Here is a 25,943-nt window from a genome sequence, read left to right on the forward strand (position 1 = left end):
GGGAATCACATCTGCACTGGTGGCATGTTATACTGGGATCAAGGCAGTCAACCAAGACAAGGTTAAGAGTTTTCCATTTCTAATACTTTCTGCAGTTACAGTTGTAATTTTCTTTTGAGAATGTAATTTCATAACATTGTTTTGTTCTGCTTACTTCATAACTGAACATTTGAAAGAAATCAACTTTAATAGCCTGCCTGATACATTGCTATTTGCAGTATTTTCCTGGTTCATAATCTGAAATCCACTTGGTGGAAAGATGATTATGAAGGAGAATCCATGAAATATCATATTAATAGTTCCACAAGCCTAGAGCCATTTAAATTCATAAATTAACTGAGACAAGTATTTTTAAAATGCTGTAGGATGCCAGGGCCCTGTGAGGAGGGGACACTGCAATGTTCCATGCTGCTTTTCAGGGTTTAGTTGCCTGTGCCTCTGGTTGGCTCTGCCACAGTGCAGTCTTGGGTGTAAACAATTTTTTTGTGAGAAAGAGCTGTGTGGTGACTCTTGGAGCACCCCTCACCCCTTGGCTCAGGAGATACAGTAAATCTCAGGGTGTTGCTCCTTGGTCCTTGCTTGAGCCGTTGTGCAGATGCACATTTCCCTCTTTTTCATTTCCCTCTTTCTCTTTCTCCCTCTTTCCCACATTTCCTGCCTTTCTCAGCAGCTGCTCCCTGACAAAGACTGTCTTAAAAACGAAACAACTTTTGAACCAGAGGTATATCCAGTATTAGTGTCACAAACTTGTCTGGAGGATGCACTAGGCTACCCCTTCCGCAGTTGATTTTCTGCTTTTTGCCCACCCCCAAACCTCCTGAGCAGCTGCTCTCCTGCCCTCCCTGCCTGTTTTCTTTCACAAGGCTAAGCCAGTGTGCCAGGGGCAGAAAGCAGAAAAGCCTGATGAATTCCCTCGGAATTTGCTCATGTTTGAGCAGGGGTGGCAGGTGGGGAAATCCATGAAGAGCGTATATATCTTCTCACTCACCCTGTAAAACCGCATGCCAATCATCCTGTGCAGTCTGCGTGGGATTCCAGGGGTGCTGAAAACCAGAAATCAGGGCATATTGGAGGATGTATAATTCACAAATTTTATCTGCTTTGGGGAAGGGGTACTCCTTCTTACATATTTGTTCAGCTCTGCAGCACTGCAGCCCCTAGGCATCAAATTATTGTAATTTCAGTTCTGTTTTCAGAACATGTCAGAAATCTCTGAAAACACTCGCTGAGAAATGCTTGCAATCATTCCAGTGAATTAAGTGCCCATTTGGGGACTTTCATTTCTTCAGCTTCTGAGGTTTGTCTAGGAAGGAGGGTTAGGTTAATCTGGAACACTTTCCATGTGCTGTTGATTTTGATCAGGCATTTGCTGCTTTGCTGTTCACTTTCATATAGCACAAGAGAAAAATCAAATGTTATCTGGGACATGGGTTCTTTACCTTTTTGTTGTGATATGAAGAAATGGGTTTTTTGCTGAATAGGAGGAATAGAAAACCATCATTCCTCTTCTTTCACCCAATGTCTGTATTAAGATGGTGGGAATTATTTCTTTAAAAAACTAAAAAAATCTTTAGAAATACATAATATTACATTACCAGTTGGTGGGAGTTTCTTAAGCAAGTTGCCATGTATCATTTTAGCGTGTGAACTATGTAGCAAAATATTTTTGCATAGCAAACATTTTGTTTTTCGCTTATTAAAAATGTGCACTGTATTTTACAAAACACAAATTTCTGCAATTTGCTGGCATATAAATGCAGCTACTCTGAGCTATCTCATATTTCAAATTAAACCTTCTATTTTACTCTAATTTCCATCTGGAATAGAAACTTTTACCATGCAATGCTAAATTTTCAAACAGTGCATCTCCTCATGTATAAACAGTGAGTTGTCCTACCACACTCATGCTTGCATTCCAGAAGAAAACAGTTGTTAGGATTTAATAGCACACATGTTACAATCCAGTTCTGTCATATATTTAAATTTTCCACATGTTTTGGGCAAGATTCTGTTTTAAAAATCTGATCTATATAGACAGGAATTCAGCTGCCAGCAGCACTGGATTCTGTGGTCTGTCACTACTGCACCTTATCCAGCGTTATTAAAAGCTGTCCTTAGTCTGATCATTTCTATATTGCTTCCCACATCATCATATCCATTTTCCTTTAACAAAATCATCTCATCTACTCTCATAGCATACTCTGACCTGCCTTTTCTGTGAATTGCTCTAAAAGGTATCCACCACACTGCTGAAAAAATGAATCAAAACCGCCTTTCCTCACCACTGCCATCACCTCTTCCACATGCTATATCGACCACGACTGGCCACTAGTTATTAATTATTCTTTGATAAGCAATAGTTACTCTGCAGGTGATTTTAAAGCATCACAGTGATTACAGAGCAAGTGACTTTGGCATTGCTTCTGGCTCAAACCCTTATAGCTAAAAATTGGCTTCTTGAATATGTTTCCAAGTAGTCATGAGGATTTTTCAGGACTGCATATTTCAGCTTTATAGAAATTCAGAAATTCAAGATCAGATCCATCAAAAAAATCCAAGACAGTAACCATAGAATTAATATGATTTTTAATATTGCTGAGCACAATTGTTACATAGTCTTCGCAAACTCATTCTGGGAACCTTTGTTGCAATCTGTGGTTAATTGAGTAGCTGCAGAATTAAATAAAACACTATCAGTCTACTATATTAAAGCATTGCCTTTCCTCACTTTAGTTAGTCCCAAAACTTTCATAAAAAGGCAAGAAAAATAACAACTAGAATTAAAACTATTGATAAAGTTTATTCAACATGCAAATAAAGTGTAGTTGAATATAGCACGAAAAGTCTGAAGGAAACAATCATCTAAGAATTACTTTTCCCTCCCTGAACTTATGCTTTTGCATAAAGGAGAGAAATAAAAGCCAGGGATTTTTAAATTGTAGTTTTTATGTTGTTATTGTTTGTGTATTTTTGCTTGGTCTTGGTTTTGTTTTTTTCTTCAGTGTAGAATGTGGTTTCAGAGAGCAAACTACTGGGGCAATGCTGGGGCATTTTTTCCCTAACTTTCTACAGACAGATTCCATCAATAATGCATGAAATAACTCAGAACCACTGAGAGTCTATATATCTGGTCAGAATAGAACACATGTGGAAAGAAATGCCAAAAGGAGTCAGACACCTGTAAGCTTGTAGGAGAAGGATTTCAATGTGCAAATAAAGTAGATATATATCTTTTTCCTTGAAGATATAACCTTTAACCATGAAATCTGACACAATCAATCTTCTTCCCCAGCAGGAAAAAAAAAAAGTTTAAAAAAAGACCAAAAACAAAGCAGAAAAAGCAACAAATGAAAAAGAAAAACAAAATGAAAAACCAACTCAGACCCACTTTTTTCCATCCCTATATATATAGTTTCTGCTTGTTTTTTGGCATACTCACTAATCTTCTCCTTTGCTATTGTTTACTATTGTTATTTCTGTGAGAAACTACTATTGCCTTTTAAGAACAAAATCCCCTAGGAGACAGGTAAAGGCAGGCCCCATGCCTTTAGTTTCATCAAATTAACAGGAAACAAGCCCAAGGCTTAGGTCCTTACCATATACCTCTATATAAACAGCTTGCTGGTCTGCACTCTCTGGTACAGATTCGCCCCTTCCAGAGATTAGTGCTGATCTTTTCCCAGTTCATCTTCTATTCTGTGCTGAAAAAATGTTTAGAATTGCTTATAGACCTCCCAGATGTTCAGGTGTTAAAAACTGAGGTGACTTGATATCCAAACATTTGTCTTTTCCCATACTAGACTGCACAGGTCCAGAGCTAGGATTAGAAGTTGTTACAAAGTAGAATGTTTGAGATTGTTTTGAAAAAATCATTGGTAAGGGAATGAGCAAACATCAGATTTTATATTTAAGCGACAAAGGACAACATCAGATTTTATATTTAAGCGCTGAAGTGACAAGGAGATTGTTGGCAAGATTCACTCTACTACTAACAGGGCAGCTAAGGCACAAGGGAAAGTGAGTAACAAAAAGCCAAACAATACCCAATCAAACAGAAGTTAGCTGATAACTATGTAGGGGTGTGCGTGTGCATGTGTGTGTCAAAAGACAGTGCAGGCAAGGATAAAAAGGAACACGGCCCAAAAGCTTAACAACACTCAAACTTAGAAGTACTTTAACTTAATTTATACCTTAAGCCTAGCAATTTGACATAGGAAAAACACTTAACAGACACACAAATTTGCTTATAACTTAATTTATAGCTTAACAATCTAACAGAGGAATAACACTTCATAGCATTTAACCTAAGTTATAACAATTACTTCAATGTCTAACTGTAGGGGGCTGAGTGAATGTGTATCTGGGGGCCTGAGTTAACTTATGTATTGTATGTATGGCAGTTGAAGATCTCTCTATTGTATTAGTGACCCCGCCCTGGTTCTAGTCATTGTAAATGGGCTGCAGCTGTGATGTCCTTGATTGGGCAGCAGCTGTAGCCCATGCAGGTAGCTGAGATAAAAGGGGCGGGGTGGTCAGGGAGAGCCTGGAGAGGAGCCCCGGGGAGAGGAGCCCTGACCGAGAAGCAGCAACACCACTGCTGGGAAGATCTGCCATGGGAAAACCATCGAGAGAAGGTACGAGGCTCAGGAAATATAATTATATAACAACATGAATACAACATTCTGGTGACCCCGACGTGATTCGAACATGCAGCCAAGGAAAGAAGGTATGGAATCCCCCGGACAGCTGCAAGCTGTGGCAGCCAGAGAGCTGGGACAGAAGATAGGACAGCTGCGAGCTGTGGCAGCCAGAGAGCTGGGACAGAAGATAGGACAGCAGAGAGCTGGGACTCCAGAAGAAAGGACAGCTGAGAGCTGGGACAGAAGATAGGACAGCTGCGAGCTGTGGCAGCCAGAGAGCTGGGACAGAAGAAAGGACAGCAGAGAGCTGGGACTCGAGAAGTAAAGACAGCTGCGAGCTGTGGCAGCCAGAGAGCTGGGACAGAAGAAAGGACAGCCGAGAGCTGAGACTCCAGAAGAAAGGACAGCCGAGAGCTGGGACTGTAAAGTATGTATTCAGGACAGCTGAGAGCTGGGACTCTAAAATATAGAACATCTAGGGATTTGTGTGTGTGTTTAAAGACAGCTGCGAGCTGTAGCAGCTTGAGAGCTAAAATAAATATGTGTATTGTAGTTATAAAGTTGCTAGAAGTAAAGAGAAAAAAAAAAAAAAGAAAAAAAAAAAAAAAAAAAAAAAAGTAAAAAAAAGAAAAAAAAAGAAAAAAAAAAAAAAAAAAAAAAAAAAGAAAAAAAAAGGGAAAAAAAAGGGGGAATATGTATATATTCTATGTATGAGCTGTAGCAGCCAGAGAGCTGGGACTAGACAGCTGCGAGCTGTGGCAGCCAGAGAGCTGGGACAGAAGATAGGACAGCTGCGAGCTGTGGCAGCCTGAGAGCTGGAACAGAAGAAAAGACAGCTGCGAGCTGTGGCAGCCTGGGAGCTGGGACAGATATACATATTGTAATTGTAAAGTAAGTAAAAGTAAAGGGGGAAATGTAGGGGGCTGAGTGAATGTGTATCTGGGGGCCTGAGTTAACTTATGTATTGTATGTATGGCAGTTGAAGATCTCTCTATTGTATTAGTGACCCCGCCCTGGTTCTAGTCATTGTAAATGGGCTGCAGCTGTGATGTCCTTGATTGGGCAGCAGCTGTAGCCCATGCAGGTAGCTGAGATAAAAGGGGCGGGGTGGTCAGGGAGAGCCTGGAGAGGAGCCCCGGGGAGAGGAGCCCTGACCGAGAAGCAGCAACACCACTGCTGGGAAGATCTGCCATGGGAAAACCATCGAGAGAAGGTACGAGGCTCAGGAAATATAATTGTACAGCAATGTGAATACAACATCTAACTTCACAACTTAACAGAAGGACACTCAGCAACACCTAGTTTGGCTTATAACTTATGTTTAACAATTTAGAGGAAAAACAACACTTAGCAGCATTTATGTAAGTTTATAACTATAACTTAGCCTTACTTAGAGGCCTAAGTTTGTTTGATATCCAAGGTACTTAAGCATCTAAGAAAGCAGCATTTCTCTCAGATTTGCTGTAGCATACGCACAGGGGCATCTGCACAGGCAGAAATAGACAGTGCAGGCAAGGTAATCTCTGAAAAATTCCCCTCAGAGGTCAATGAAATTCTCACTTTGGATGCTTTTGCATCTCCCAACAGAAGGATCAGGCCTTGAGGAGTGAGTATAGACCCAGGACATGTCACGTTTCAGCAATCCTCCAAGTACAGAGAACCTGAGGCTTTGCTGTCTCTGAGAGTCCCACACTGCTGGTCACAGGCCCTCTGTGGTCCAGGAGAGCTCAAAGGGCTCCACCTTGGACAGCTGTTTATAGGGTCTCAAGAGAGTGGACTTCAGTCAGGACAATGTTTACATCGCAGCCACAGTTTGGGTTTGCACTTCCTTTGAAAGTGTGAAAACAGGAACATTGTGCCATTCAGGCGAGAGGAATATTTTCCAAGGCTTGTCATAAGGAAAACAGGAGCTTGTTAGCAATTCCTGGGGACAGACAATGTTTCTAAAAAACTTGGAAAGAGCTGAGCCCAAGTGCTGTTTTCAAGGCCTAACAAGATTTCTCAGATCACGCTGCAGCCTGGAAAGGGGCGGGAAGGCAAGAACCACCACAGGGATATAAATGCCAGCATAGATGAACTTAGCATTGCAGGATATTTCCTGCTCACTACTTTCAGGCATATGAAAATTAACAAGTATTTTCTGGGCCTGGGCTTCTGCTTGAAGACTTCTTAGATTATGAGTTCAGCCTTCCACTCCACTCTGAGAGGTGTCTTTAGTATTGCATGCTACATTGCTTGCAGCTTACATAAAGTGTTTAAGAGTAACTCAAATACAAGGTATTTTTCACACTAAGATTCAGTCATCACTGTAAAGACAAACAGGTTATGTTAGGTTCACGGATCACAGCAGGAAATCATCCTGCATCATCCTTTTAGATTAAGGACTCCAAAGAGTTTTGCAGTCTTACATAATTCAGAGAGCATTTAAAAAAATAATACAAGCAATGTGTTCTTTAAAAACAGATTCACACTAGTGAGCTAGCGGCCGTTCATTTTATAACTTTATGAAAAAAAAATTCCAATTGTTTTCTAAATACACTTCCCATTTGCACAAGAGTCAATACATTTTCTCTTTCAAGATGGGATAGAATTAATATGTAAACATTAGGTTTGAGTGAGACGATCTAGATGAGATTCTGGTGGCATTGAATCCATGGATAACAAAGGTATTTACATTGCAACGCTAGGAATACAGTGCCTTTAGCTCTTGAACTGCCAGGGAAGGACCAGAAGAAGTTGCAGCCATGAAGTGCACAGTCCTGCTGTGGTATAAACCATTGTGCATTGATTGCATTCTCCCAAAATGTCAATTTTGCATAAGCAGGCTTTGGGCTAGTTTTATCCTGGCTAATAAATGAAAGACGGGGCTTTGCCTGTTCTGTTTTCTTTACCACATTATTTGACAAGTTCTACAGAATTGTGGTCCCATGCCATGCCCAATTCAGATTTTCATCCATGAGTGACTTGAGTTTGTAGTGATCCCATCCTGTTTTATGATTGTGGAAGCAGCAGTCAAAAATGGAAGAGATGTTTATAAGGTAATGAACCTTACACTCATGAGTAAGTTCTGTTCCATGTGTAGCACATGCAAAATTATTGGGAGATAAACAAGTCTAACATCTTCAATATCTCTCCACTGGTTTTTGCTTTTGTAACTGTACCCGTTCTTTTTTCTTGAGCCTTCTGCTTTAACATTAGTTAACACAAGATTGTTATTTATACTGAGAAGAACCTAACCATAACTTTATGGCCTGCCACTGTTAAAGTCAATGTCTCAAATGCTGTCCCCCTCTGCCACAAGTGTTTGCATGCCTGCATTCAAGGTCATCCCTACCATGGTGCAACCTTGAATGGAACTGCTGGGAAAACACTGTGTTTTCCAAGAGAGAAAGAAGAGTGAGCTGTGCAATGACTTGCTGACCACCTCTACCTTCCTAGCTTGGGAGCTGCATGACAGCTTAGGCAGACCCTGGCCATCTTTGGCTTGCTGGCTCGGCTTCCTGGCTGTGCCTGGAGCCTCCTCCGGTGCAGCTGTGGTGGCCACAGATCCCTTGGCCATCCCTGATCACACTGAGCAGCCCTACATCACTCTCTTTGTTGGGATGTGATGGGTCTGTATGTGGGCTGGTGCAGGCAATAGTCCTGCCAACCTTCTTAACACCCTCAACACTTGCTCCTGGCTCTTAGGAGTGTGAAAATCCTAGATTTTCAATCTCTTGTACCCCAGAGTTAAGCAGTGGTGCTCATTTTATTTCAGCTATTTTAAGCTTTGAGAGTGTGTCCTTCTGTTGCTCTTTTTAATCTATCTTCCAGAAGTCTCAGGGGAGATTATCTCTTTTTATTAGAAGTTCTCAGTAAATTAGCATTTCACACTACTTACAGTAGTAGTAGTAGACTATGTAAAGTTAATTTTTTCTAGTTAGGCAGATAACAAAATATTTTTGCATGAAAACTTTTTCCTCTCTAATTGGAAACTGACAGTCACTTAGAGACAAGAATAATTACATGGTTCCCATTTATTTTTTTTCATAGAGAACAATGAAATTCTGGATTTTTCCTACAGCATACTGATTATTTATGACAGTTTTTAACCTCTCTGATGACAATTTCCCTTTGGATGTTATGACATTCAACATACTGTAAATTCAGGTATCATGAAGGCAAATACTAATTTGGGTACCTGAAATGTCTATTTTTCCAGTGCTGTAGCCTGAAAATGAGCACCATTCAAATCCCACAGCACAATTCAGCTCTAAGTAGGTCTCTTCACCTATAAGTGTTCATTTAGTGCTTCTAGAAATTTTCTCACAATGCTCAAACATTTTTTTGCTGTTTTCCAATGTTTCATTTTCATCTATTACTGGGTTACTCTTCTTTCCATGCCAACCAACTCACCAGTACCACTGATCTTGTCTCATAGAATAATGAGAAGTCTCAGGACTGGTATTACTTGAAAACCAAGCTAAGCACAGCAGAAAGTGATACTAGCCAGCTTTTCCAAAGTATTCAGCCCAGAACTGATTGCCCCTCTATGACTTCTATTCTGTTTTATATCACAGTAAACAACTCAATTATGGAACAGTTCTGTGAGCCAACATTTTTTGGTTTTATTTATTCAGTAAGTTATTGAAATTATTGTGCATTATTTTGGGAGAAATGGCTATGATACAGTTTCATTTTGATATTTCAATGAACATGAAATAAAGAAAATTATTTTTCCTATCTCTTCATTCAGGAAGGCAGGGGGCTAGGTGGGTGATGCAGGACTCTCCAGAACAAAAGATACTTTTCCTTTTATTTACCTTGTACCACATTATTATTTCTATCCACAAAGTTGAATTGCCTTTAAATCACCATAGGGCACAGGTTAGGAAACAGCAGCACTGAAACTTAGGACCCACCGTATAAGTGCTGAAATTGTAGTGTTCATCCTCTTTGCTCAACAGTCATACAGGGCTTGCAGGAAGATCTGAGAAATGCCATCTTGACCTTTGTGCACAGCCATAAAATGAACATATCAGAAATATGCCAGCACCCAAAATGAAAAGATATTCCTTTTTCCATTCACATTTTCAAAGATGCAAGGGAAGCACAGAAGGAGCTAGATGGTCCCACAGATGATGATGCTTATTTGAAAGGTATACTAATGCTTCTCAACACCTACTCTTGTAAGCTTACAGGTCTTCAACACTTTCAGATCTTCACTTGTGCAAGCTGGCTCTGCAGCCATGAATTAAGATCTTGAAAACTGTTCCTATGTGTTCCTGAAGGGCTTTGGGCATCCCTTTGCATTGGACACTTGCCTGAGAGACTTGTATTAGCCATAGGGCGCAGCCAACAGGAGATGACGGTTCCTCAGGCTACAGCTCCAAGTCACTTTCCTCTTCGCTCAGCTTCCCTTCTGCCCCTTACACTTCCTATCCCCGACGCCGTCTACCTGAGTAACAGGATAACTTAAATTTTACTTCACTTCAAATTTGCTGTTTCATAAGGCATATGTGATGAATTTTTTTCTTTTCCATCCCTGACTGTGTCATCTGGCTTAACTGATTACTTAAGGCCATACACCTGTGCACGTATAATTCTTTCCACCCCATCCATGCCACCACTCTTTGTTGTGGATTTCAGAGATCTCAAAAAGAAGTTGTCTTGCTATTTAAAGTTCTCACATAGAGCCTAGCAGAGTTTTTCCACAGTTCTTGCAGCCCTGTTTTCTCATGTGTTTAAACCCTCTCTAAGAAAGGGTTTTTCTCATTAAACCCTTTCTTAGAGAGATGCTTAGAAGCATCACCTTGATGACCTAGTGAGCCAATATTTCCTTTTGTTATGACACCAGCCCAAAAACCATCACAAGGTCCTATTATAAAACTCTGTAACTCTTACCTTGTCTACTGACACAGCAGCTCACATACTGACCCCATTCAATATCACACCTCATAGCTTTGTTATAAAAACCTTGTGTTGTTTTGTTCCTACCTGGAATTCATAAAGACTCCATATCTTGGCTGATGTGTAGGATGACACTGCAGAGAAACAGATTCCTGATGAAACAAAACTATTCAAATTGTTGGTATCACCACAGAATAAGATTTCTTTAAGGTTTTGTTTAAATCCATAAGCAATAGCAAATGCTCATGAATATCCATTAAGAACTTTAGGATCCTTACCTTTGGCTACTTAAAAAGAAGATTAAACTCTGAGACCATATAAATATCTAAGAAAGGTAAATTCTGAGCAAAATTACTGAGCTAAGAAGTCTTCACCACAAAGAAACAAGGAGTACAAAGGAGGATGGGACATAAAGGTATTTTATTTACTTTTTAAAAACAATACGGCCTTCATTCTCACATAAAGACTGCTGGAAGTTCTAGAGACAGATCAGTGAAGAAATTGTTCTGATGTTTGTCTCAAATTTTTGACGTCTTTAGTCAAACTCTATCTGTAAAAACTGGGAAGGCAGAAATACTAATTTCAAAATAGTAATGCTATTTCTGGATAGTTCTGGAAGACTTAACAAGCTGGAGCCCAAGAAATAGTGGAAGAAGAATAAGAAATTCCATAAATTAAAAAGACTACAGGCATGAAATTGTTTTCCTTGCTACTCATAATAAGAACACTTTTCTTGATAAGGTGCAGGGAAAAGATGTTGAAAAGTCAGGGCAATCCGAGCGGTTAAGCAGCTAAAAGATTTATTGTATCAGTAATAGTAAATTGCAAGTGCATGCAAGCACAAGACCATGGGTTATTAAAAAAGGAGCAGCACAGTTTCCATTTCTATACAGAGGAAAAGGAAGTCACAAATTCCATCTAAGCAGATTTATGATGGCTATATGTAAAGCAGAGCATTTATTTCTAGGATATTCCCTTATAGGGAAATAGAGGCAAACTGGAGCAAATAAGAAGGAAAAGCAAAAGGACAAGTTTAAAGGACAAGTTTAACAAGAACTTTGGACAAAGTTGATCTAACAGAAAAATAAGAAAGAACTGTTGATCCTTAAATATCTCTCTGATAAAGCAGATATTGAGATAGGGTGCAGGCTTCAGAGCCAACCACACTGCTAAAAAAATATTTCTCTACCATTTTCCTTCCACCCTTTTAAAGAGAGTGCTACTGTAACAAAACTCAGAAGCACCCAGGTTTCTGTTTTGCACTGTCATTTCCTTGGCAGCTGCTGCAGGGAAGAGTTCAGGACTCAGTGCTCAGACACGGAGACAGAATGGAGAAAACACTATCTAAGCCCTCATCTGTCTTGTCCCACAGGTTAAGTCACATGCTTTGGCCAGAGTCACCTCTACCTTGCTCTCTCCTCCTCCATATCCCCTCTCATTCATGCAGACTCCTCCTCCTCATAGATTTAGCTGCTGTCAGCATATTTTTCAGCATTTCAGTTTTTAACCTAGTTCTCAGCTTGCAGGCAGTGCTATGTGTGAAACACTCATACATGGCTAACACCTTGCACCTCCTTCTTCTGCTCCCCTTGTTTACTAGAAAGGCTCAAGCTGCCCACAGAGCAGTTTCCTTTTCTCTGTACCTTCATGCAAGTTGTGAGCAACGTGAGCACAGCCAATAACTGGGACCCTCCAGTGGCTGCAGCCAGGCAGAGCTCAGGTCAGAAATGAGGAGAAACAAAAGCATCCAGCTGCTTTGAGTAGGGAATGACTGGAAAGGCAGATACAGAAAACTCAAGGAAGGTCTAAGAGCTGCAGAGATTGCAAGATTCAGGACAGAGAGGAGTCCTGTGCTGCTGCAAGGCGCCAGCATCTCTGAAAGGATGGCCCAAACCACAGCCTACATCACTCAGTATTGTGTCTCCTCTTCAGGACATTACTAGTAGTACTACTACTAATTTTGAGAAACTGAGAAGACTGTAGCTGAGTTCTAGCACAAGGTGACCTATGGAAAAGATAGCATGTTTCTGCATATCATTGATAGGCAGAAGTTTCCCTTCAAATATGATGAGATTCCCATATTTATTATTTTTCTTTATACAGTGAAGCATTGCACCATAGGAGTAATAACTGATGGTGGGCATATCCCAATTCATACAGCAGTAAAAGAGGAATTTGTTATCTTGTGTTTGGGATTTAAAATTAGGTTGCACAGAGCACTACTTAAGTACTACTACTAAAAAGATTCGCATTACTGGGGTAATAATTAAATTACTCCTAAAATCTTTTTCCTAAAGTTACTATCTTTTGATCTCTTTTTTTTTTCAAGGACTTAGTCTTTGGTGTGTTTAACAGCCATAGCATAAATTGGGAAAAAATTGAATAGGCTTAGGAAACCCATTGCTACATAACCAGTATTCTGTTGCTGGTTTGATGTCACCAGGGAGTTCAAAGAAATCCTTAATACAAGAGGAAGTCATGAGAGAAAAGTCAACAGTCATTTTATTTTGCATTCCAAGTAACATGACAAAATAGCAGGAGGACCAATTTTTTTCTTTTTTTTAAATGCAACATCCTGAAGGAAGGAAGGAAGGAAGGAAGGAAGTGAATTTGAAGCTTTAGCTTTGTATGCTGGAAAGAGAATGAATAGTCTATGACTAATTAAGCCCCAGGTAAAGCTGAGACTAATGTCCCCAACATTTTTAAAGAAAAGACTAAGAGAGAGATTGTTATTCTAGAAGTCAATGCCATACCAACCTCAGAAAGACTCTCTGGAACACCCAACAAGACTTGTCCTGCAAGACTGGCATTAAACTATTCCACATACATTTTCCGCAGTAGACTAAATCCCATTTTTTTCTGAGGTCATTTCTACTGGGAAAATAACTATGCCACTTCCATGCTGGAAATCTCAGCATGGCTGTGGGGTTTTTTTGTGATAGGAGCCGTTTAGCAATTTGCCATTAAAGTTTATCTTCATACTTAACAGAAGTTCACAGCATAGCTTCTTCATTTCCTCTTCAAGACTATGTCACATCTACAACTATTTTTGTTGGCGCCAAAATCTCATTTCTACAGCATTTAAGGACAATTCCTGTACATAGCCATGGCTACTTGTTACTTGGAGGAAAGCACGAGCCCCACTGCCTGCTGGCTGAGCTCTGTCTCCTACAGTGACTTATCTCAGCAGGCTGAGGGGCACAGGCTGGCTCTGCTCAGCAGTACGTGCACCACAGGCTCCAGACACGCAATCACAATCCCTCAAAATATTCAGATGGCTGTCTATGGAGATTGTTTACTCTTCATCCAGTATTCTCTGCATTCACATGAAAACCCCAAAGACCTCCAACGTGTATTTCAATACAAAGAATAGTTGTGCTCCTATAGCAAGTTCAAGGGCAGGCATGGGAGTCTTGAAAAGACTCAATTATCAAATATCCTATTTAAAGAATTTTTTATGCCGAAAACACTAAGCCTCTCCTGTCCTTATAGCACATAGTATTTTGATTATCCTATCTACCCCAGTAGGGTAAATAACTAGGAAAGAGCAAAAAGTGTTTTATTCTCTATTGGGTCAAAGGAATGTATTTTTCAAAAAATTTTATTCACACATTTATTTTTGAAACAAACCATAACCTCCCTTTCCCATAACAGATTAAAAAATCAGGTATTTTTGGTCTTTGAATTTTGAAATAGCAGGGGAATAAAAGGCATCTTTTTCTTAACTACTTTATTCTCAGAAATTATGACTATAAATCAAGTTTCCATCTGTCAGACTTTTGCTGCTTAGGATGCAAACAATAATTCAATATATCAAGAGAGAGTTTTATAAAGATACTATAGACTCCGAATAAAGTTCTTTTACCCACCTGAGAAAAAGGAACAAAGATATTTGAGAAGTATCTCACTCAGACACTGAAAACACGAGAGCTGTGCAGATCAATCATAGTTAACCAGGTGCTTCTAGAAATAAGCACATTCCTTAACTGCAACTAATAGAAGTTAAGAATTATTTTAAATAGACATAAGGCGCATTAAGGTTCTGAATCTCAAATTTCATAATTTCCATAAGAAAGGAAGGTACTTTTTTTTCTGCACAGTATCATAGTAGAGGCCTAAATGTGACATAACAGAAGTGTATGAGGTCATTTCCTCCTCCAGAGTACTTTAGTGTGATACAGCTGTGCTGAACAGTTCTATATCTCTAGATGTAAAAACATGCTTTACACTTACAGTGGTAAAATAAAGGGCATTAATTATAATTTTTAGCCATTCACTCAAACAGAAGTGTGTTTGTACTTTGATTGGACTCTAGATATTCATGCATTGGTAAAAATTGCTGTCGCAGACTAATCCTTGCATTTGCCCCTGATTTACCCTCATGGATGTAGGATAAGGAAAAAAGCAAAGTCTAGTCTCTGTGATTAGTTAGAGCTTATTCAGCGTTGTTTTCACTCATGAGCAGCTGTATCCTGGCCCTTTCTGCCTCTTCTGATTGCAAGCAATTACTTGAATATATAGGTGCTTGACTGTCATCCCTTCTGCCAGAAATATACTTGCCACTAAGACCATGGTGAGAGGGATATAGATATATAGATAGATAAAAAATTAGACAAATTAAGGTAAAATAAGGTAAATTGGAGCAATTTCTTTGTACCCTGTTTATCAGAGTGGAGACAACAGGTGATACATTTCTAAGGACATTACAGGTATTCAAGGTTTATAAGCGTTCATTGTAGAAGCTGATGAGGACTGAATTGAATTAACTGAAAAACAACCATTGGTCAAATACCACATATAAATTCCAAGACTATATTGTATATGTAAAAAATGAAAAAAACTGCATCATTTTTACTCAAAATTAATTTCTAATCTAACACTAGAATACTTGAATCATTATTTATTGTAATTAAAAAAGAGATTTTGAGATTGATCATATTACTTTATGCTCAGGAAATTTAAAAAACAATACTATGGATGATAACAAATTCAGTTCTAAAGAAAGATTATCTGAAAACCTTCACAATAAAACTTTCTTTACAAATCACCTGGAGATTTAAATTATTTAGTGCAGAAAAAGCCCAGCTGTCCTTCATTCGTCATTGAGAAGAGAGAAAAAACGACGGATGAGCCAGATATTGAAAAAGTCTTTTTTTTTGGAAGACTTTTTCTTACGTTACTAAAAACTGCTATTTCAACTTAGCTGTGCCCTTGATGAGAGGAAGTGCTTTAACGTACGCCTGTATCCTGCCAAGTGCTAGCTGGTAGCAGAGAGGCAGGGTGCTGCACTCTGCCATGCCACTGAAACGCTGCAGCGCGAGCAGGCTGCACCCTCCTTGGCTGAACGGGAGAGAAGTGAGAAAGAGCCTGCACTCTGTGCCACACCGCCCTCGATGCTGCTGCTGAATGATTTCTATTGCACAGGCATGGTCTGATGGACGTTTTGCACTGCTTTGCTCCAATTCCCAAATGAGAACTGTTTCAAGGTATTTCATTAATAAATCCTGTTCAAAAGGTTACACTTGTGTTATGGGGACATAGCCTACTGTTTTTCATAGAACTACTGTTCATTTTGCTGTAAAAAGCTCAGTTCAGGGAGGTTAAAAAGACAGAGATTTCATATGTGGGATGTTTCTTTGAGGGACATAAATTTCTTAAGTGTTTTACTTGTTCACTAATGTTTTACTTACATTTTGATTACCCTAAACCTCACATCACTATTTTTCACTTAAAGGATACTTTTCTGCTTGTAGTAACTATAAGACACCTGACTTTAATATTTTTCCCATTTCTTTCTCTCTTTCTCACCTGAGGGACCCTAATAAATCCTTTGTGTTACAAAACAAATCCATGTCTCTCTCCTTACACACTTCAGCTAGGCCTTCCTTTGTAGGGGATACTAAAACCCACTGCTGGTTCCAGTGGGATTCCCAGCCTCCCGATGGAGGCTGCACTGCCGAGGCGGCAGAGCCGTAGTAGCTGCAGCAAGCCAGACCTGAGCTAAAAAGGAGATGTCCTATCTGTGCTTTGTATTGAGCAGGGTACCACACTAAAAGAAAGCCAGATTTGGCAAAGATACATATAATTTAATTTCTGTTGAAAGAAAGGAGTTCGCTTCGTGTTTGACAGCTACAAACATAGCAAACCATGTTATGTGTGTATCTAATAGTCCAGGTTGTTAGGTGGCACAAGTGAACATTAGACACTTGTCAGAGTGTCAGAACTTGTCAGAACAATTTTGTTGGTTTAAGAGGATCTGAGCTCTAATTCTATCACCAGTTAGCCTCTCTCTTAGGCAAGTATTGTGGAGGGGGATTCTGGTTCCTTATCCATTCTAGTCTCAAGCACATTATGACTGGAAATGACAGATTTGACAGGGAATGGAACCTATTTATTTGATTAGGAAATTGTGCTTGAACTCACTTTGTGTCCTCTTGGTCCTGGATGCCTCTGGTGCATTCCCACTGGAGTTTCGTAGTTTTTTGTAAGTGCTCAGGTATCATTTTAATTATTATTCAATAACCTCCTAAGAAGATACTTGGAGGGACAGATTATCCATATCTTTTAATCTTATAGTTCACCATTTGATTCTGTCCAACTGATGCCAAACTGACTTCTGCCATTTTGTTTTTATATATATTTTTATATATATTTGTAGTTCTGTAACCTATTATTGTATAACCACATAGATTCACAGCTAGCATTTCACCTACTCTCTTAGGCAGAAAGGCAAAACACATTCCTAAACCCTCCAATATTAATCTTGCTTCCTCTGGGAACCAAGGTTAAAACAGCTTCTAGAGACACTTTTTCATAAACAAAGTTTAGTTAGTATCTAAAGGGAGAGTTTTGGAGAAGAGTTGAACCAAAGGGGAATAACCTCATCACTCGTGTCTCTAATTGGGGATCTTTGTCAGTTATGCTAACTTGCTAAACATATAAAGTTGTGCCTGCTTTATGTTATGGTGTGCATCTTTGGCACGTTCTCTGTGTGTATTTCCGCATGTTGTGTACCATAAAAGAACCTTTATAAAGATAATCGCATTTTGTCACCTAATTGTGTCTGGCTCCTGATTGTAGGACCAGGAAAAGCCATCACAACCATGTTTACACTGAAACTACTGTAGAAGTTTTGCAGTAAATCTAGCATTGTAATAGGAATTGTTAGATGCTATTATGTACTTTTCTGGATGTGACTAGTGAAAAGAACTACAGAAGAATAATTGTCTATAATTTTTCTCAGAGATCAAATGGTAATAAAGTTTCATTTTATCCAGAAATTAAAAAGTGCAACACATTTATCCCTAGCATACTGTTGTGGTTTGTTGTTTTGGTTTTTTTTTAAATATAAGTGTATCATAAAAAATAGCACATTAAATATGCCTGATATATATGTTCATTATTGTTCCAAAGGAATCATTCAGCTGAATCACTGCTGAGTCAAAGTATAACCGTTAACTCTAAAAATACAGAGATATTCAAGTAAGTTATATATAGGACAACCACTTATTAATTATAACCATTCAGGTTTTATAAAAGATAACACATGAAAATAGTGAATTTATATTTACTAGCAAATTATAGAAGTTACCATGGAACTGGGTAAACAGTTTACTTTAAAATAAAAACCTCTCAGATTTTTAATTAAGAATTTAGAACTTTGGGAATTCTCCATGCCCACTTTTTGTTTCACCAGTCAAGCATCACTGAGTAGGCTTCTGTGCACTGCAGCTGAACAGTTAGGATAATAACACCAAGACATACACAGCCTCTGCTATAATTCTGCTGTGCATACCGTAGGTTGAGCTCTGCTCACTAATGTCAAACCTCCCCAATAAAACTTAAAAATCCTTTTAGTGGAAAATTCCTACATTATGTAACATACCCATCCACTTTGAAAGTTTTTCTTACACACTTGTACTTTTATTAGGTAATTTTTAATTTGTACTGCAATATTACATAGGAACTCAGCTGTGGGTAGCATCCCACCACACTTGCCACTGATAACCACAAATGCAAAAAGAATCTGTGCCCCAAGGCATTTTAAAAATAAGGGTTTTTTTCACTATTCTCATGGGCAAACTTTTCCCGTATCTGCTTATCTGAGAAATTTTTAGCTTGCGAAAATGGACATAAAATTAGAACAGTATAGAGAAACATAATTCAAAAATAATAGTTCAAATGAAAAAGGCTGTATGAGACGTACAAGGGATAGCTGATGACAATTCATCACTATGCATGTGGAATGCAGTCCCAATAAAAATGGTAGATATTCAAAACCAAAAAAAATCCCAGAATACTGGGTAACAAACTGTGCAGAGCCATGTACAGGTGCAAAAGGTATTCTCTGAGTTTTTTTGGTAATTTTCATCTCTGGAGTCTTGGTTTTGTTATATTTTATTTATGGCAATACTTATGGTAATATTTATGGTAATTTCAATTCATCAGCAAAAATAGACAATGCACTAAACCAGTAAATTCAAAGCCCTGCTTTTACACACAGAATGACTTGAAGACTTCCATGGTCCCTTTCCAAAAGAGTATTTATAGTTTTCCTACAATATTCCTACAATATTTAATTGTAGGGTGTATAGGCGTTTATAGTTTTCCTACAATATGTTAATATTGTAGGAAAACTATAAATGCCTATACACCCTATAATTAAACAATGGTATCTAGAGGAATATGTACCAGCTCTAAACTGTGTATAGTGATAAGTCACACAGATGATATATAGGTTAAAGATAACTAAGAATTTCAGAGGCATAGCTTGAAGCCCAGAGACCCTGTTCAAATGTCAGGGCATGATTGTTTCTTGGGTCTGCCAGATAATATTTCTCACAGAAGTACAAAGAGAACAAGGATTCTTGGTCAAAACCTTTCTGCTGTGTTATGAAAGACATTTAGAAATTTAAGGCTGTCCTTGTTTATTTTTGAAAAAAATACCAATATGATTATTTAATAATTAGTATTTCATATATATATGTTATTTTTTTCATGACTCTCAAAGGTTTTTCCCATAGGCATTTCATACAACAGATAGAAGTACCTTTATAAACCCTTGATTTTTCAGCAACTGAATGCATCCAGAAATTCAGTAAAAGCAATGGACTGATATTCCTGCACTTGTATGTGCAGAGTTAGGACTTCCATATGTTGTAGATGGAGACCAAGAAGCAAAATATTATTAAAGGAAATGAACCACAGAACACATACCTTGCACAGACCACCATTCCTGCCTATCTGAGTGCAGTTCTTTGGTGACATTTATGGATTTTATGTGCCATATTTGGATGATGGAAGACTGCAAACTTCAAAAACAACCCTAACGACACAATGAGGTATAGCAAAGCACACTATTGCTACCTTAAATACAATTCTATGAGAAATCTGATGCCTTAATGCCTACATATATACTAGCTATATGTTATTATCTAGTATATCTATCTTTGTTATTATCTGGTATATCTATCTATATTATCTACTATACCATCTATTCATAGAGATGACTATTCTCTGCATTTGAAAATTTTTAGGATTTGTTTTTAGCAACTAGAGGCAGATTAATTTCATACGATTTATTACACAAAAACATGACGAACAAAGAAAACTCAGCAAAGCTGAGTTTTGTGTGGTGACTGTGTAGAAGGGAACTTAAGAGCGTCGTACCCCTTTTGAATTTTGCAGATGCCAAAAATAATTAAGTTAGCTCTTTGAGCTGCATTCTTAAATTTAACCACATACTTATCTGATGAAAGGGTACACTACTTCAGGCTGTCATTTTTGTCAAGGCCTTCCCCAACACTGCATGCCATGTAGCAATTTCATTACTGGTAGGAATCATCCACTTGGAAATACCTCAACAGAGGGTAAATTAATCCACTAAGATGCATTTATTGTTGTAAATGAATGCAATATTTATTAGCATTAGCAGATGCAAAACTTACGCAAGAAAGGAACAAGAATGAGCATCAAGTCATTAGATTGCATTAAAAAGAGAAATGAGCTTGAACTGAAAATCTGTCATTTAATAACCTAAATGTTATTAATGTCTAACTGCCAGACTTTGAGTTCACTTTTTTAATAAGGGATTGTTTTAGCAAGACTTTGCCATATATTTTGATTCAAATAATTGTCCATGTTTTACACTTCCGAGATGACCTGGAAAACATGATATAAGGACATGAGATAAGGACAGCAATGGTTATGTCATAATATTTTAACTATAGTTTAATACATATAGCATATCTATTCCTATGGATGCCATTGAGATCATGTCCTGCTAGAAAGGTCATGTCTGTGTTGTGACAAATTTGTTGTTGCCTTTCAGCCTCCACAAGATTTGTAACTGTTCGCCTAAAGCTTCAGACTGGTGAAATAATTTGGCAGCAGCTTACATTAGGCCTGTAGCTCCCAGTGAATGTTTTGTTCCAGATCTCCTATTTATGAAGTGCTGTGATACAAATGCAGATTTAAATTATTTCTACATATTTTATTAAAATCTCAAGAAAGTGTCAAAGATAGATATACTAGATAATGTATTTAACTTCTAGCTGAGATGTTTATAGTGAGCGTGTTGTCTGAGGATGCCTCAGGCCCATGTATCATTTTGATGTTTGCAGGGTACAAATTTAAGTCTCTGCTCACAGTCATGTTGCCACAGTCTTGTCATCTACCCTGCTGCTTTTGCAAAGTTATGGAGGACTATATAAAAGGAAAAAAATTGTATCGATCTTAATTCTTTGGAAATTTTCTCTACTAGTTTATTCAGAGTTAGTTTGGTACCCTTGTTAGAGCAACGTCATTTAATACAAGGCAGGAAGCAGAATTTGCTTTTTCCTTACTTAAATATTTACTACTAACATCTGTGACTATAGTATAATTCCTGTTGTGTCTTTTTAAAACTATACCTCACAAATCATATCTTCACTTTGGCTCAGTAAATTGCAGCCACTTTCTGCTGCAATTGAAATAATTGTATAACTAAAATCAAATGTTCACTTATATCTTCAAAGATTATTTTCACAGAGAAGACTTAAGTTCAGAGTCAGACTGCTGAAGAATAAAGAAGATGTTCTTTGCAATGGTAACCAGGTAATTGTTCTTTACTGGCTTTACTCAAATGGAAATAGAAGCCATTCACAGATTAAAATAAAAAATGTGTGTTTCCCAGTTATGCAGGAAGGTTCATGATCAATTTAAAATGAATTATGAAATATGGGAAGCACACAATTTTTCAAGGAAATTTTCAAGAGAAAAGGATTTCACAGCATGTATCTTCTGCTCTCCAAAAGGCACGTGAAATGCCTCAGGGTACTATTTTCTTTCTCTTTCAGACAGAAATTGTGATGCAAAATCTTGATCTATTTTATGTTTTAAATTCTTTTGGGTACTTTGAAAATTTTTGCCACTTTCTACAAGTTTTTTCTTCTATTTCTTTTCCCTAGAAATCAGTATTTACCTTTATTTTCAACATTTATAGGGTTTTTTCAAAGTAAAATAGGTCTTGCTTATTTGTCATTCAGGATGATATTCCTCTAAAAGTTAGTTAATGTAAAAATTCAAAAATAAAGATGGTTTGACTTATTACCCTTATTATCCTGCAACATAATGACTGTGCACGAAAAAAGAGGAAAATTAGAAGACTACAGTTTTCAGAATGTAAAAAGTCTGTGATTAATTTCTGCAGAGGTCTGCCAGTATTTCAATTGCAAGGCAGTGAGGGCTGTGTGTTAGAAGTGAACATGCATCTTTTTTGAGAGTTCAGAGTACTGAGTATCCAACTCAACCAAACCATCCGTGTAAAAAGAATTTGGTTTTATAGATTATTTTTTTAAATAGAAAACCATGAACCATAATTCCTTATTGCTAAAAAAGCAGTGACTTTAGAAGACTGATGGGGAAATTTTAATTTCTAATGTTTAATATAGTTGAAAAAATTTTGTCAGAAGCAATGATTAATGTGTTCAGAATTTTCTCTGCAGGATGTGTTCTGCTTTAAATGGAAGAAGTCAGACCTGTTGAGAACCTGTCTCTATGGATTGCACACAAAGGAGGTTTCCTCCCTACTGCTACATGAAATTAATGTAAATTGCCCTTCAGTTGATGGTGGCTTCAAGCTATTACAAAACATTTAGAAAGTATGATCCACACATCCAGTGGCAGTATTATACACAGTTTGAATAGGAGTCTAAAAAGAAAATAAAGAGGTGAAATTGGCAGAAATTATCACAGAATCCACTGAGTTGGATCATCAAGCCCAGCTCCTGGTCCTGCACAGGACCATCCCCAAGAACCTCATTGTGTGCCTGAAAGTATTGTCCAAATGCCTCTTGAGCTCTGTCAGGTTGGTGCAGTGACCAGTTCCTAGGGGAGCCTGTTCCAGCCACCCTCTGGGTGAGGAACTTTTCCTGACATCCAACCTAAACCTCCCCTGACACAACTTCAGGCCGTTCCCTTGTGTCCTGTCCCTGTCACCACAGAGCAGGGATCAGTGCCTGCCCCTCCTCTTCCCCTCACAAGGAAGCTGCACCTGCAGTGAGGCCTCCCCTCAGTGTCCATCAGGCCGAACACACCAAGGGACCTCAGCCACTCCTCACACGGCTTCACCCCAGGGCCCCTCACCGTCCTTGTGGCCAGATGGAGGAGGCAGGAAGGGGTGTGAGACAAAACCCCACATGTGAGGCTGAGGGGGAGCTGCTGTGCCATCAAGAGGGACCCCAATGGTGTCGCTGACAGGTAGCAGAAGATTTGACTTTGAAGTCAGGGACCAGAATGTCCTAGTGCTTCCTGCTTCCCACTAGCAGCCTTAGTGAACACTGTCAGGTAAGACACAGTGAAAGTCTTGCTCATGCTTCCAGCTCTGAAAAAATCAGTCCTATAAAACTCCCTGCATTGAACAGCACCATTGAGCTTTCACCACCTCACAACTGCTTGTATGAGCCTCCAGATGTAGTATCTGATGATGAAAAGGAGCATGAGAAGAGGAAAGGAAAGTTTAAGAGGAAAGAAAAAAAGAATGGAAGATTATGATGCATTTCAAGAGGACAATTTCAGTGATGAAGCTGGAAGTTTTTCAAAGTTGAAGCAGTCCAAGGGAATACATATCCTCAAGAAACCCAACTTCAAAAAAATGAAAAGGAATTTAAAATTAAAGGGAAACCCAAAAATGAAATGCAAACAGAAGATAAACATAAGCAAGACAAACATCAAGAGAAAGAGTTAAAAGATGTAACTGCAGTAGACCTTGTAAAACAGCGAGGGAAAAAAGCAAACAAGGAGCAACAAGTCAAGCCATTGCCAAGTAAAGACAGGAAAGACATGGCATTTTAATCAGGATCCTTGTCTATGCATAAAATCAACTGAACTGTGAAAATTACTGTAATTTGAATAAAACTGCACAAATTGTTGCTGGCTGTGTAGACTGTAAGGAAACCTTTCTTCTAGGAGAGTTTCATATTTTTGTGTTCTACACAACAGACTCAGGGGAATTTGGAGAGGCCAGAAGAATTTTCCAGTGACTTTAAGATTATTTCTTAAAGTCTTTAAGATTATTTCTTAAATCCATCTTTTCAAGATGGATTTTCTCCAGGTGATTTAAAATAATTTAGTAGCAGTTTTCTTTCCAACCAAATTAATTATTTACATTATGATACTTGCCTTGCTGTGAGTTTACAGGAGGGGTTTTAAGTTACAGCGAAAGCACCTGAATTTAAAAACCCTTTTGATCCATAATATTTTCCTTCCAGACTTTGACTATGACTAATTTCCAGATGAAGCAGCTTTCTTAATTTCCAAAACATGATTTCTACCACTGTTTCATTGTAAACTTCTGTTGATTGGTGTTGTTTGTTTAATATATTAATCGACAGTACAGTGTGCAAATTACCCAAAAGTCACCATCGAACACAAAACAAAATTGTCCACTCTGTGCATGCTTTCAATCTTAAGCTAAGGCTACGTGGGAGAAAAGAGGAAAATAGAAGATTGTATATCAGGCACTCTTTGTGTAAAGGCAAATTGATATCTAATTGTGTGGGCTTTTCTTGGTACAGCAACATACAGGCCTTTAATTAATCACTTTTACACATGCTATGTACAGCTTAGGTTTCATAATTGCACATAATTGTAACTTCTTGTGTTTGATTTGATGCAAGGTAAAAAATAATTTTTTCCCTCTCTAGATTATTTACCCTCTGATTTCCTTTTCAGTGAGGAAGGTTTAAGAAACAAATTGGCAAAATTTCAGCTTTATATAGTGAAGGTACTTTAAAAGTGTATGAACCTAGCACCAATAATCACATTTGATGATCAAGGTCGATACATGATTTCATTTAATGAGAATTAGTCATCAAATTTCATCATAACACCCATCAGGCATGTAACATTTGCAGCCTTCCACGCAGAGGACAAGCCCCAGGGGACCACATGGTAAAGTGACTCTCATGGACTGGGAAATCTCAACCTGCCTCTCCACTTGCACACATTTCACAACGGCAGAAGCCTCCAGATAGCAGGATTTTATAAGGGGAAGCACCAACCCATTTTAAGTAAGTGGAGACAGTGAAAATAAACTGATGTTTCTGGAGCTCATCTCTGCAGTTTCCAGCCATGCCCAACAAGCTCCGGAGGAAGCAAATGGCAGCAAATGAATTATGCAGGTAGCTGAGAAGGGTACCACGCTTTCATAACTAGATATAGCGTTGTGTAAGGTTATCCTATGATCACTAAAAGCAAATGAGAAGAGTTGCTGTAATAAGCTGTGGTCTGAAACTAGACAATTGTTTTTTTAGGTACTCACAAATAACACACATTCATAAATAACATTTCTACAGACATTGATTATTATAGTTTGAGTAGCATCCTAAATTAAAAAGATATGAAAGACTGAGAATTGTATTGAGCTGAAAATTGTATTCAGCTCAAGAAGTACACATCGCTATGACACACCTGGAATAAGTATATACGCTTTTAAAATATTACAATTTTCCGTGAATCCACCATATGTCCTATTTCTTCCAAATTTTCCTGCTTCAGTATCATACAGGTAAAAATGTCTTCAGACATCCTGGGATTTGGGGGTATGTGGGGAGGTGAAAGCTGACATTAAAGAACAAAAACCGAGCATCCCATGCCAGAAAATTGCAGTTCCAAGTAAAGGTGGCATATGGCACATATGAATTATTCTAACTGAAGTTCCTGCTTGCTTCTGCAACTGTAGGATGCCCTGCATGACAGCTTGGAGGGTAAAGTCTAAACTATTGCTTGGTTTTGACAACAAGCAGGAGGCCTTTCTGAGTCTAGATAACAAGCACATTTAAATAGGTTAATTAAATACCTTTTGGGTTTTTTTAATAGAAAGAAAACTAGACAGCACCTTAACACTGTAAAGTCAGAAAGTGAATATAAAAAAGC

At 38.3% G+C, this 25,943-nt stretch overlaps 1 long non-coding RNA gene across 2 annotated transcripts; it reads left to right on the top strand.

Moving 5' to 3' along the window:
• On the top strand, positions 1 to 23,919 carry LOC134432083 (uncharacterized). 2 transcript variants are annotated; one of them, XR_010031216.1, is made up of 3 exons: positions 1 to 61; positions 21,545 to 21,623; positions 22,514 to 23,919. It is a non-coding gene; the product is annotated as an uncharacterized LOC134432083 (long non-coding RNA). The 2 variants fall into 2 exon arrangements; XR_010031215.1 differs by lacking the exon at positions 1 to 61 and adding an exon at positions 8,642 to 16,015.
• The last annotated feature ends 2,024 nt before the right edge of the window (positions 23,920 to 25,943 follow it).

This window comes from Melospiza melodia, chromosome Z, assembly GCF_035770615.1.
Source record: "Melospiza melodia melodia isolate bMelMel2 chromosome Z, bMelMel2.pri, whole genome shotgun sequence".
In the NCBI taxonomy this organism is placed as follows: Eukaryota; Metazoa; Chordata; class Aves; order Passeriformes; family Passerellidae; genus Melospiza; species Melospiza melodia.